The following is a 12946-nucleotide window of genomic DNA, read 5'->3' on the forward strand; positions in this document are numbered from 1 at the left end:
AAGAAGGCAATGAGAAGTATAGTACATATGTAGAAAGGGTGTGTTAATAGCATAATTAAGTTAACCTCTAACTTTGGTGCGTGATGGGATAATCTGAGAATAGTTACTGTTACTGACTCCTCTTGGGTCATGAAGCCATTTTTTATATTTTAGCCTAGGATGATGGTGTAAAGCTTTTTGAGTTCTAATTCAGTAGTTTTATGTTGGACTGGCCCTGCCTGGAGTCTTTGTTGTGTAGTTGATGGTTATTTGTAAATATCCATTTGAAGTTCAGGAGCTGTTGGTAAGCCCAGGGGACTACCACCCAAGGCTTGTGAGAAGGTGGTATCATTGTCCAGGATGGGCTGAAGATCCTTAATACATTTTAGTGGAAACTGCTGGTGGCAACCTATTATCTTTTGCCATGAGTTGATCCGTCAGACTCCTCCCCCCCCCAATCAGTCTCTGTCTGTCAATCCCCCACCCCATCCTTGGGCCATCCTCAATGGCCAGCATTAGCATCCCTGCCCCATCAGTTCAAGAATTCCCCTCTTGGGCCTCCCCCCCCCCCTCAGTATTGTTGGCATTCCGCCCACCCCTGGCCTTTATTAGTTCTCCACTTCCCACCCTCTCCCCACCTGCACCTATATTCTCCCGTTTGTCCTTCTCTTTTTTTGCTGACTTAGATATTCTCTCTTCCTACTGGCTGTGGTGGTTTGTACTGTTCTTACTTCCTTAAGCTGCAGTAGCTGTACATCTTCCAAAACAGCTCTTTTCTTCTGTATCTCCTGCAGCAGGAATTTGAAGGTGGTAGCAGCCTAAGGCATGGTCCTTATTGTACATGATTACTGAAACCAATGTGCCTGCATCACTGGAAGTCAGCGAGGCCCTGAACTGACTCTCAAAAGGAGGAGGGGGCAGCATTTTTCTGGGAAAGCCTGCTCTTGATATAGAAAATAAGTTTTCTGCCCTGCTGTACTAATTTGGTTGGACAAAATTCTGGGACAATGACACGCTAAGGATCCACTGGGCCCTCCAGTTGCTCTTAGGCCTTATTGTTAGGTTGGGGTTTGATCCTAATAGTTTATACTATCTGAAATAGGTGAATGTTTTGCTTGGTCAGTCTTATGCCTCAGCTGTTGCTTTGCGGTGGAATGCTTGGCATTGACTGCAGCGATTTCATGAGACCACAGTGCTGCTTTCTGCCACTTGAGTTCTAGCTTCCCTTCAGTTTTTTTTTTACTTCCTAGCTGTTCAGATTTATTCACTCTTTTTTTTTTTTTTTTAGCACTTTTCAACACATGTGAAAGTATACCAATCAAGTTTGTTATGTTTGGAAGCTTGATGGGGCCTCAAATTTACCTTAGTGAAATTCCCCAGAACCCGATATGCAGTCTCCAAAATTGCACAAAGCTCTGTCAATAGCATGTTCCTGTGTTCTGTTTAAAGACAAAAGTGAAAATGTATGATTTAGTATGACAGGATGAAAGTAAAACCATTTTATTTCTCATATTTCTTTTTTACACTTTTTCAGAATGACAGGTTTGTGCCATATCTGCCCCAGTGTAGTATGGAATAAATCGCTGTTGTTTTATAGAATACTGGCAGAAAGTCTGAGAAGCACTAAACTACTACTACTTATCATTTCTATAGCGCTACTAGATGTACGTAGCGCTGTACACTTGAACACGAAGAGACAGTCCCTGCTCGACAGAGCTTACAATCTAATTAGGACAGACAAACAGGACAAACAAGAGATAAGGGAATATTAAGGTGAGGATGATAAAATAAGGGTTCTGAACAAGTGAATAAGGGATAGGAGTTAAAAGCAGCATCAAAAAGGTGGGCTTTTAGCTTAGATTTGAAGATGAAATATTAGTCGTGCAGCAGAATTTTGAACAGATTGAAGAGGAGAGAGATGGCTAAGTGGGAGACCTGTGAGAAGCAAGTTGCAATAGTCTAAGCAAGAGGTGATAAGAGTGTTGATGAGGGTTCTGGTAGTGTGCTCAGAAAGGAAAGGGCGAATTTTGCTGATATTATAGAGAAAGAAATGACTGTTTACTAAAGTGCCCCGTTTACTAAGCCACGCTAGAGGCGCGTTAGTGTTTTTAGCGTGGGCGCTAACTATGTAGGTGCCCACAATATTCCTGTGGGCGCCTACACAGTTAGTGCACGCGCTAAAAACGCTTGCACACCTTAGTAAACAGGGGCCTAAGTCCCTTGGTTTACTTGAGAAGATAGTATAGCAGAATCTGTTAGCATTCAGCATGTACAAGTCACGGGCAACTTTGATTTCCATTTGAGTTGCAATTCGTGGTTAAATGACAAAGAAGTCAGTGTGAGAAATTATCATCTTTTTGTTATGGTAGATTAGCTGTGGGTATGAAATTTATCTTTAGGATAATCACCCTCTACTGTGACAGTAACCCTTAGTTGTAAAACACACCAAGTTTTCTTCCCTAAATGGTCAAGAAACCTAGCTCACTCGGTGAAAGATGAATGCCATGTTAACCAGCATATTTCTGCACAAGGGGGAGTGCTGGAGATGAGTGAGGTCTGTTTTATTTTTTGAGATATTAGAGCAAAAATGATTGTATAGGCCCTTACTAGTCTAGAAAAGGATTGTGATGAACATACACTGAAAATATGGGTGGGTCATACAGATATGCTATAATTTTATTTTAGTTTTTAAAATAAACTTCAAGGCCAAACCTCTTAGTTATCTAGCAAGTTTTTATAAAAGAGGAGTGAAAAACAATAAAAAGGGGCGTTATACAGTATTTGTTTTCACTATGATTTTAAAACCTAGGCAGCCCCATTTTAGAAAGGGTGTAGATTAGAAGTCGGACTTGAGACATCCAGGTCAGGATATCTCGATTCACTAGTATTTTAGAACAGAATCTTCTGACGTAGAGGCTGTTCTAAAACACAGGAGAAATGGACATTTATGTGTAGAGTGCGTGCAGCATAAATAATCCATTTGGAAAAAAAAAAAAAAAGACAGAATATTTCAATGGATAGAAAACAGCACATAAACATGTATGAGCCAACACATACAGATTTATTTTAGCCAGTTCAGAAATCTAAGCATATATTTTCCTGATGCTGTCATGAAGATTGTATCCCTTGCCAGTTTGGCAGTGGAGTGCTACTCAATCAAAGCAGTTTGTCAAAATCTAGTGCTTGGTAGCAGGTGTACATCGAAATGTCAGTATGTTAGGACATTGACCTTTATTCCCCTTCTGACATAGGGAATAAACATATGTTTTATAAGCATGCCTTCGTCCTACCCAAAACACGCCTAGACCATGCTCCCTTGCCATTTGCATGTACTTGCAGTTTGCAATTTAAATTTGATATAGAACAGGTAAGAGAGAGAGAATTTTAGTTGCAAAGTTACTTCAGCCTAGCATGGTTCAGTCACTCGACTCAGATACCCCGCCAGGTCCAGAAAACAGGCAGATAATTTTCCACCAAAAGTGTCCATGAAAAGATGTCTTTGAATCTCTCTTCTAAGTAGTTAAGAGGATTCCATCCATAGGGAATCAGGAAGATAGTTTGAGTGAGGGTCCTTATGCACTAAATATAGAATGCTGAATACTGTCCAAATTTGCCTAAATGAGGGTATCATGCAGGGGCAGACTTACAGTGATCTGGGCCCCCGGGCACTAAGGATCAGGGCTGCTAAACCACCTGTCAAAAATGATTAAACTAGATGAAAGCTAGGGGAGAGTAGCCCCTCTTCTGCTGAGTGCCCTTGGGTGCTGCCCTATTGTCCCAATGGTCAGTCTACCTTTAAAAGTCATTCTTTAAAATCAAGCATGGAACCGGTAGATTGGAGGGTGGTCAATGTAATGCCAATTTTTTAAAACATTTCCAGAGGTGATCCAGGAAATTATAGACTTGTGAGCCTGACGTTAGTGCCAGGCAAAATGGGAGACACTATCATAAAGAACAAAATTACAGAGCATATTCAAAAGCATGGATTTAGTGAAGGGAAATCTTGCCTCACCAATGTATTACATTTCTTTGAAGGATGAACAAACATGGGCAAAGGTGAGCCGAGCGATATTAAAAGGCAGTTGACAAAAGTACCTCATGAAAAACTCCAGAGGAAATTGGAGTGTCATAGGATAGGACGTAGTTTTTAACGTATTTATGAATGATCTAGAGATGGGAGTAACTAGTGAGGAAATTAAATTTGCTGATGACGTTTAATGTGGGCAAGTGCAAAGTGATGCATGTGGGAAAGAGGAACCCAAACTATAGTTACGTGGTGCAAGGTTCCACATTAGGGGTCATAGACCACAGGAAAGGGATCTAGGCATCATCGTTGATGATATGCTGAAACCCTCTGCTCCATGTGCAGTGGTGGTGAAGAAAGCAAATAGAATGTTAGGTGTTATTAGGAAAGGAATGGAAAACAAAAATGAGGACGTTTTAATGCCTTTGTATTGCTCCATGGTGCGACCGCACCTTGAATTCTGTGTGCAATTCTGGACACCACATCTCGAAAAAGATATAGTGGAATTAGAAAAGGTACAGAGAAGGGCAACAAAAATTATAAAGGGGATGGGACGACTTCCCTATGAGGAAAGGATAAAGTGGCTAGTGCTCTTCAACTTGGAGAAAAGACGGTTGAGGGGGAAGGTATGATAGAGGTCTGTAAAATAATGAGTAGAGTGGAATAGGTAGGCATGAATCGTTTGTTTACTCTTTCCAAAAATACTAGGACTAGGGGGCACACAATGAAGCTACAAAGTAGTATTTTCTTCACTCAACATGTCATTAAACTCAGGAATTCGTTGCCAGAGAATGTGGTAAAAGCAGTTATCTTAGCGGGGTTTAAAAATAGTTTGGATAGCTTCCTAAAGGAAAAGTCCATAGGCCATTATTAGGATGGACTTGGGGAAGATCCACTGCTTGTTTCTAGGATGGGCAGCATAGGATGTATTGTACTGTTTTGGGATCTTGCCAGGTACTTGTGACCTGGATTGGCTACTGTTGGAAACAGGATGCTGGGCTTGATGGACCTTTGGTCTGTCCCAATATGGCAACACTTATGTACTTATGTACAAACACCTCTGGTATCGCAAGAAAATTTTGCTGAGTTGATCTATGAGCTCTAGAAGGACAGTATGGTATTAACAGGTGAGAAAGAAGAGATGGAAGTCCTGCATTATGAATTTTATACACTAAGATGAGCAGTTTGAGTATTGTTCTATGTGAGACTGGTAGCCAGTGTTTATTCTTTGAAACTGGAGTTACAGAATCCCATTTTTTAGATCCTCTAACAAGTTTTATGGTAGTAATTTGAATTAATTGAGGACAGTGAATATCCATTTGTTGAAGGCCTGTGATCAGAGAATTAGAGTAATCAAAGTTACAAATGACCAGAAACAACACTAGTGTATATGTGGCATTCTGAGATAGTAATGACTTCACAGAAGTTTTCAATTTTAGCTGAAAACATTTTTTGGGGGGGGATATGTAATTATTATTATTTATTGCATTTATATCCCACATTTTCCCACCTATTTGCAGGCTCAATGTGGCTTACATAGTTTTATTCACATTGTCGTTCCAGGATATCAGGTACATTTAGTAATGTGCAGAGATTAAGTAAAGGAAGAAAGAAGGGAGTAGTTAGGGTAGGTATAGAAGGTGGGCTTTCATAACTGAGTGGGTTGAATGAGGTGGATTAGTGAGGTTGTAGGTTCTCAATGTAGACCTTATTGAAGAAGTATGTCTTCAGAGATTTGCGAAAGATAGTTGTTTCGTTGATTGTTTTCAGATCTGTAGGTAATGCATTCCATAGCTGCGTGCTCATGTAAGAGAAGGTAGTGGCATGCATCAACTTGTATTTTAGTCCTTTACAGCTGGGGAAGTGCAGGTTGAGAAATTTGCGGGATCATCTTGTGGCGTTTCTGGGGGGTAGGTCCACAAGATTTAGCATGTAGCTTGGGGCCTCTGCGTGAATGATTTTGTGTACAATTGTGCAGATCTTGAACGCGATGTGTTCTTTAAGTGAGAGCCAGTGTAGTTTCTCTCTTAGGGGTTTTGCACTTTCATATTTCGTTTTTCCAAATATGAGTCTGGCGGCAGTATTCTGGGCTGTTTGGAGTTTTTTGATAGTCTGTTCTTTGCAGCCAGCGTACAGTGCGTTGCAGTAGTCCAGATGACTTATTACCATTGATTGTACCAGGGTACGGAAGATGTATCTCGGGAAGAAAGGTTTTACTCTTTTGAGTTTCCACATGGAGTAAAACATCTTTTTCGTCGTATTCTTCACGTGGGTATCAAGAGTGAGGTTTCGGTCAATGGTAACTCCAAGAATTTTCAAGTTTTGTGAGACAGGAAGAGAACAGTATGGTGTGATTATGGTGGAGAAGTTTTTTGTGTTATGTTGTGAGGTGAGTACAAGAAACAGAAACTGCATACCCTGGGTTTGGAAAATGGGAACTTAGATGTTTATGCATCTGAGTTGTTGCTGTTTGTGCCAGCTCCGCAACACACTTCTCAGGTGCTCGCGACACACCAGTTGAGAACTACTGGTCTGGGAGGAAACATAATTGTATAGGGCAGTAGTTCCCAAACCTGGTCCTGGAGGCACCCCGACCAATCAGGTTTTCAGGATATCCACAATGAATATTCATGTGAGAATTTTGCATGCATTGCCTCCACTGCATGCAATCTATAATTTATTTATTTGAATTTATTTACCACCTTTTTGAAGTAAGAATAAATCAAACATGAGCATTAGACAATTACAGCAGTAAAAATATTCAAATAAAAATACAAAGTATGATATAGTATATTACTTACAATGAATATTCATCTTGGATATCCTGAAAGCCTGACTGGCTGGGGAGCCTCTAGTATCAGGTTTGGGAACCACTGGTATAGGGGCGTTGTTATTTCAGTTGTATTTTATTCTGAAGAGTAGAAAATGCAAAAATGCATATGCCCAATGGTTGGGCTGGCCTCTAAATAGGGTAAAGGCTGTCTAGAGAATTTTACAAAGTTTTTAGGATCATGTGTTACATATAAAGATTATGGCAAAGGTTTGTTAATGGTAGTACTTCTATTGTGATGTTTTGTTATGATCCCTGATAGCATTGTAAGTGACTCGGAGAAGAATAAATTAAGATACATTAAAACATAATTATATGTGCTTTTTGAGTGGAGACCAAGTTGTAGTATTTATGATGGGCATCGAATTTGCTCAGTCTGATTTTTTTTTTTTTTTTAGTTCGGTGAATCTGAATGGACTTTTCCTTTAGGGAGCGGTACAAACCTTTTTTAAACCCCGCTAAGCTATCCAATCTTGGCTCTCATGTTACTCCTTCACAGTTAGTCTTGAATAAGCAAAAAGGATCTCTTTCTTGAATTATATTACTGCTTTGCTCGACCACCACCTTAACTGGGAAGCTGTTCCATGCACTTACCGCCCTTTCCATGAAATCTTTTCTGATGTTGCTTCTTCCTACTTTGTGCCTCATACTGTGATCGTGTACTCTAGGGAAGCGGTTCTCAAACCTGTTCCAGGAGACTCCCAGCCAGTTGATTTTTCAGGATATCCCCAATGAGAATGCATGAGAAATGTTTTCGTGCTTTAGAAGCTGTGCATGGAATTTTCAATTTCATTAGAAGCAGTGCATGCAAATCTATATCAAACACATTCGTTTTGGATATCCCGAAGACCTGACTAGGTGGGGTGGGGAGGATCTCCTAGGACAGGTTTGGGAACCCCAGCTCTAGGGCATTCTTTTCCCAAAAGACAATTAAAAAGTTTTGCTTCTTGTGCCTTATTTATAATGTCTTTCATATATCCATGTCTCTCCTATTTAGGTCTAAAAGTCTTTTATCTTGCATGGCTTTTCAGGTAAACTCTAAACCATTTTGGTAGCATTTCTCTGGAGTGCTTGTAGCCTACATAGCAAGCTGGCGCAACCAATGGAAAATGATTTTTGTGCAAGGCTCCCATTTTTCTTCCCATGTTAACTTAGTTAAATAAGGCCTCATAATGATCTCTGCATAGAGTCCTGTATCCTTTCATATCACCCATAGGCCACCACTCCTGCCTGTCTGTATCCTTTCTGAAGTGCAGCCTCTGGAACTGGATAAAGTATTCTATATACCTATATCTATCTATATAAATTGTCACACCACAATGCCTCTCAGGTGTACTTAGTCCCTTGCGAGGTCAGGTCCATGCCTCCCTTGCGGGTTTTCTATACAACCTTGTTTTTTAAATTATTTGAAATCATCACGGTTAATAAACATAAAGTTCTGTAGTCATGGGACCCTTCTTCTCCTGGATCCCCTTTACATAACTGAGTTCAGGCCGGGTGCCGGCTTAAGTCTTTTGCTTATCAAGGGCGCCAAATATAGCTCCCCTCTCAACCAGCTACACCAGATTCCTTATAGCTCCTGTCTCCCGCAGAGTCCAATAGGATCTTTCAAAGAAAGTTCATTCACTTGCAAAAAGTTCATAAATCCCAATTAGTTCTGTCAAATGCAGGCCCTATGTACATTCTCCTCAGCATTCTGAGGCCCAGGGGACCTCCTCCTTAAACATACCAGCAACCTAACACCTGGTATCCGCCCACATGGGTCTGCTTGAATGCAGTGTAGAGTTCCCAATATACCTCAAAAGGAAAACAGGCTTAAATGCTTGCAGTAACTCCAAGGGTAAGGTTCTAGTGCCCATACCTTAAAAGCTTTCCCTCTTGGGATCCTTCCTCCACCTTTGGATGAAATTGGCAAGCAGGTTTGTTATCAAGCTCCCAGGCTTCTACCCCTTCACCTCTGCCAAGGCAGAAATGTCCATGGATTCTGGCTGAGGTGCACTCCTCTCTTCCTGAACCACTGAAACCTTTTTTTATGGGCAACCAATCCATCGGTTCATCCCCTCCTTTCCCCTCCTGCAGCTCATAATCCTTATGATTAACCTGCCTAAAAAGGAAGTGTAGTCGGGATTAACCTCTCTGGGAAGGTCTCGTGCTCTGCTTCTGGGATTCTGGGACTTGTAGTGAGGACTGACCTACCCCGGGGAAACTGGGAGTTGTAGTCCCTCAGGTCCTCTGGGAGATATTTGACGCTACCTCGGGGATCACGGGAGTTGTAGTCCCTCAGGTCCTCTGGGAAATGTCTGGTTTTGGGGCGCTTTTTCCCAAGGATCTCTCTCCCAGGTCTACCATGCTCACCACAATATATATATATATATATATATATATATATATATATATATATATATATATATTTAATATGTTCAAATACATATTCCAGAGACCCTAGGTAGTCATTGACTCAGTTGTTTGGGAAAGCTAAGGTGTGGTGAGGCAAGATAAAATCCTTAGGGTGGGGGGGATACCTATGTTAACAGTAAAGGGACAGTGGGAATACTTTTGAACACAGCAGGGAAGGACCCCTTTACTGTGTTGCTGGTGCAGATTCACCAGTTGCTTCCCCCAGTTTCTCTGTTACTGATGGTATTAAGCACACTAATTACATTCCAGGGAATTACTTGTCAAAAAAGGAAAATAATACACAACATAATTAGACTAGTATTAGCAGTATTCTGGAAATATATACATGTACAGTAATCCCTAGCTTCCCAATCCAGCATCTCCCTGTTGGTCAGTGGTGTTCAGTAGCAGTGTAACAGAAATGCTGTGGTTACTGGCAACCATAAAATGAATTGCTGCTTACCTTTTTTTTTTGGTAGGTTATCAAATTACCACTAAGGATTCAGATGTTGCTGGCCTTTTAGTTTACTGTGTTTGAAATATACATCATGGAGGGAATTCAATAAATGGCATAGAAAAGAAAATCAGTGCTAAGTACTATTCTGTAAAGGGCATTTGCCTTATAGAATAGCATTTAGAACAGATCCTGCACCTAACTTATGGGTGCCAGGCTTGCGCCTGCTAAACCTGGTGTAAATGCCAGCACCCAAATTAAGCGCAGTTAAGCAGTATTCTGTAATTTCACATGCAACTTTTCAAAATGCCCATGGTCATGCCCCTTTTTGAGATGCATGTCATGGGAGGTAGGCACATCCAAATGCATGCACAGATTTTAATGCGTTCCAATTAACATCAGCAGTTGGTTGTTAGCACCCAGTTATTGATGGTTCAGAGCTTATTATCCAACATATTCAGAACATGTCAGAAGGAAGGGATCCTCAGAAGCTTAGCCGAGATTGGGTGGCAGAGCTGGTGGGGGGGGCGGGTTGGGGGGTGGGCCTTGTTCTGGGCAGACTTCTACGGTCTGTGCCCTGAAAATGGCAGAAACAAATCAAGGTCAGGTATACCATAAAGTAGCACATATGAGTTTAAATTGTTGGGCAGACTAGATGGGCCTGTGCATGTCTTTTTCTGCCATCATCTACTATGTTATATTGCGCATGCATTTCAGAAGCATGCCCAAGTGGGGTGCCATGCATAGAATCCTTGGGTACCTGTATTAGTGTACCTATAGAGCAGCAGCAGAGAATCAGGGAAACCAGAGTTCAAATCCCATTGCTGCTTCTTGAGATCTTGGGCAAGTCACTTAACCTTCTATTGCTTCAGGTGCTGATTTAGATTGTAAGCCTTTTGGGAACAGGAAAGTATCTACTATACTTGAATATAACTATCCTTGATGGTCGTGGAAAGATGGAGTAGGGGGGTGGAAGACCAAATAACAGAAGGGAAGATATTAGCGGCGCTCCAAGGAGGGGTAAGGGTGGTGCATAGTGCTGAGTTGCAGGAGTGCCACTTTCGTATCATACATAGGGCATATTTTTCAGTTAAGCAGGCATGGCACGCAGGAGTGGTAGAAACACATAGTGTCCCAAATGTGCAGAAGTAAATGCATCATTTAGCCATGGTTTGTGGCAATGTAGAGAGATACGGGGGTTTTGGACAGCTCTCTCCAGGTTTCTGGGTTGGGTTCTGGGATATCGGGTGGACCTGTCCTTTGAAAGGGTGATACTGAGCTCCATGACGACATGGCACAAAGGAACGGTAGAAGAAAAGATGTTCCTTAGTAAACTTTGTATTTTGGGGAAAAAATGTATCCTAAATTGCTGGACAGCAGATAGAGGACCCTCATATTGGTATTGGAGAAATAGGCTCCATGAACTTATGTTATGGGAAATGCAGGACGCCCGTAATACACCAAAGAGACGCCAACGATTCATAAAAATTTGGGGGGCATACCTACACAAAATATCACCACGAGCATGGAGCCACGTTTTGAACACATTGGGTTAGTCTGTATATATGGAAAGCATATAATTAGAAACATGAGATATAATCAAAAGTCAGACATCATTAATGGGTGGACGAGCTCCCTGGTAAAGAGAGGGAGGGGGGTAGACATCAACAAATGATTTGAGGCTCTTACCACTACTATTCTAAATTGTGAGATTTGGGAACTTTATATGATTCTATGCTTTTCGGTTTTTTTTTTTTTTTTTTTTTTTTGGATATGATACCGGTTATTAAAACATGTACCCTTCAACAATGGTTAAAGGGAGGGGGGGGGGGATAAGAGGGGGGGGGGAAGGGTGGGGGGTTCATGGGGAAAGGGGAGAGAGGGAACGCCCAAAATGACAATAGAACAGATAATAAATAGTTAAATATCAGAAGTGTTATGGTATGATCAATGGCTCTGGAATTTACAGGATGCAAGTGGCAGAGCATTATTAATTGAAGAATGTAATGAGTGGATGGACATAGGAAGAGGGGGGAAAATGATACCAGTTTGATGACAGAGGATAACCAAATGTATTAGTTATATGTTTCTCCATGGTTAAGTTCAGGAATTTTTTCAAATGGAATGTGGGAATTATTTTGTAATGTCATGGGGGGAAAAAGCGTTGAAGTGTTAGATGTAACTCTGAGGGGGGGGGGAAAGGGAGGGATACCACCGAGTCTATAAGAACACAAGGCTCGATTGGGAGATACATGGGATGGATGGAGGGAGGAGGGGAGAAAATGCTTAAAAACGTTTGATGATGGATGTTATTATTGTTTTGTAAGATTGGAAGTCTTGGGGCAACACTGTGTGCACCCCTGACTATTGTTGTGATAATATATGTTTATCATCAATAAAAATGTTGAAACATAACTATCCTTGAGCTACTACTGAGAAAAGTCCAGTACCAGGTATATTTAGCAGCTCTGGAGACACTTGTTTCTTTTAGTAATTGTCACATACATGCTTTTTATTCAGCTGATTCTCGTAGTAGCATCTTTGGTATTTTGATATCATTCTGGCTACCGCTGATATTCTTAAGGACAACAAATGTGGTATATGGACTCCTGAGGAAGGCATTTTCACTGAAACACGGCCTGTGTCTAGTCCGTGGTAACTTATCCTTTGAGACTTTTGTGACTTTTGTCATTTTACAATACAGGAGAATCAGTGTTGGACTACTCAAGTCATCTGTCGGGTAATTTCCACTGTGTTTTGATTTTCAAATCAGTGCTTTTGTGGGATTCTCTTTGGTGGTTCTCTCTTATTTGTGGAGAGGGATACCATCCAGATTGGTAGGAGAGGCCATCTAGATCTGGGGCATGATGTGTGGGGATACCATCAGATCAGGCCAGCGTAATTGGAGGATCTTGTGGGGAGGTGGGGGGATTCACTGTCCAACCCTTTAAGAAGTGCCCAGAGCATCGGTCTATGGCATTCAGCTCGATAATTCTGAGTTGGTAGAATAACGCTGCTTGTGAGGTTGCAATACTGAGCTACTGATTGCTTGCTCAATCCCTTTTACCACATCTAGACAACTCCCCCACCCCTTAAATGCAATTCCCAATTTCAGGCTATACCTCTTAGATATATATAGGTAAATCTCTTCTTTATACCTTTTATATTGTTTTCTGCTCAGTTATCTATAGAATTGGTGACAATAGTTGGAAGGAGAGTGTAAATATGATAGAATAAATTTCTGGAAACGTTTCCATATACA

At 41.2% G+C, this 12946-nt stretch overlaps 1 protein-coding gene across 3 annotated transcripts in view; it reads left to right on the plus strand.

Moving 5' to 3' along the window:
- Positions 1–12946, plus strand: part of ARHGAP6 (Rho GTPase activating protein 6) — an 817167-nt gene that overhangs the window by 724081 nt on the left and 80140 nt on the right. The window lies entirely within an intron of this gene.

The sequence above is a fragment of the Microcaecilia unicolor genome, chromosome 4, assembly GCF_901765095.1.
Source record: "Microcaecilia unicolor chromosome 4, aMicUni1.1, whole genome shotgun sequence".
Lineage (NCBI taxonomy): Eukaryota > Metazoa > Chordata > Amphibia > Gymnophiona > Siphonopidae > Microcaecilia > Microcaecilia unicolor.